The 1,766-nt window shown below is 37.5% G+C and overlaps 1 pseudogene; it reads right to left on the minus strand.

Annotated features, from left to right (window-relative positions):
* Positions 1-613: 613 nt before the first annotated feature.
* Positions 614-940, minus strand: LOC138397305 (small integral membrane protein 20-like; annotated as a pseudogene).
* Between the last annotated feature and the right edge of the window lie 826 nt (positions 941-1,766).

Consider the following 1,766-nt stretch of genomic DNA (forward strand, 5'->3'; position numbering starts at 1 on the left):
CACCATTGTGAAGTAAAAAATAATCATTTTAATATCCACACTTTCACTTGTTAATTCATCTTTGATTTCTATGCATGTGCACCCATCCAGTTTGACTTGCTGCATATCTATTTTCCAATATCGGGCAATCTTCAACAAGACCTGGTTAAGCCAAACTGCTTATTCTTAAACAGCACAAAGTACCTTATCCTCAAAGAGCTTTATCAACCTGATTTTCATAGGACCCTATGAGGCAGCTCAGTATGGCGATTTTTTACTGAAATCTCTTCTTTGGAAGATGGCAAAACGGACCTGGACCTTCTCAAACCCACTTGTTGCTTATATTCACATCACAGCTCTCTGCAAACACAGCTGGGTGAGACAGCTTCATTTTTGGAAAGTCCACCCAATCATGAAAACCTTCCTAATGGTATAATTCGTTCCAGGGTTCTTTTGATATTTAAAAAGGGAAATATTACTCCTTGTGCACAGTCATTTATTAAAGTACTCTTAGTTACAGCAATATAGACTTTTCTTATCCAGCCATAGTCCTATGGTGAGGTGATTGATTGTACTTGGTGCAGAATCGAAAGCACGAAACCTCCTCTCCTAATCAAAGTTGGTGACAGCCTTCTCATTCCTTGAGAAATGAATCAGACCACACTTTTAACCGTGGTGGCTACACATCTTCCTGAACAATACCAACCCGATTTATGGCTTGTTCCTTCCGCTATTCCTCCAACCTTATTAGTGGCCGAAAGTAGATGGGGTAGAAGGCGGTGGCGACCAGGGAGACCAAGTGGAGGAAAACGAGCGTGGTGCGCAGGTTCCGGAACGTGGCGCCGGGCCGGGGTCCGCCCTGACCCCACTGAGCAGCCCTTACTCTCAGAAACCTCGTTTCAGACTCAAGCACTCGTATATGTCTGTAGATTCTTTTGAATTTCCACATGGACACTGACATATTATCAATGAATAGTGATGATTTTTGCTCCCACTTCACAATTAATGTTCTATTTTTATATTCCTAATATTGTTTAGTAGTTTAGTATGACTTAGTTTTCTTAATCAGATTGGTTGGAAATTGAAACTTAAGATAACTATATATATATATATATATACACACACACACACATATATACACACATTTGTACACACATATATACACATACACACACACACACACACACACACACATATATGCCTTTTCAAAGGACCAGATTTTGGCTTTTTTTATCCTTCTTTTTGTTTCTCTTTTCTATTTTATTCATTTCTGTAGCTTATTCTGCTGTACCTTTTCCAACATCTTAAGATTTTAGCTCATTAATTTTTGGAGTCACAAAATCACTTAAATGATGGGGGTATCTAACCAATCCATGACTGTAAGTCCCAACCTTTAGAATTTCACGTAGGGCCACTTAGTGACCTTTATTCCTTTTTGTTTGTTCCTTCAGCTCCTATATACCTTCTTAGTAGAGATTTCTTAGAGCTCCACAGTATACAAATCTCCTTTTCTCAAAAGGGGGAAATATTCTTGAACATGGAGCAAAAAGATTCAGGAACGAGAAAAAAAAAAACTAGATGAGAATAAAGCTGAGGATAAAACCATGGCTATACAAATTCTTCAACAAAATTTTTCAAATTCAGAACCAATGGACATTGTTAAAAACTTATTGCAAGCCCTACCTGATCATTTATGGTCACAGTCATCCACAGATATTGGGAAAATAATTTCAGCCACTCCTATTAAAGTTGAAGTAAATCTATTTAAACTTTAATATTTAATAATA

Source organism: Eulemur rufifrons, chromosome 16, assembly GCF_041146395.1.
Source record: "Eulemur rufifrons isolate Redbay chromosome 16, OSU_ERuf_1, whole genome shotgun sequence".
Lineage (NCBI taxonomy): Eukaryota > Metazoa > Chordata > Mammalia > Primates > Lemuridae > Eulemur > Eulemur rufifrons.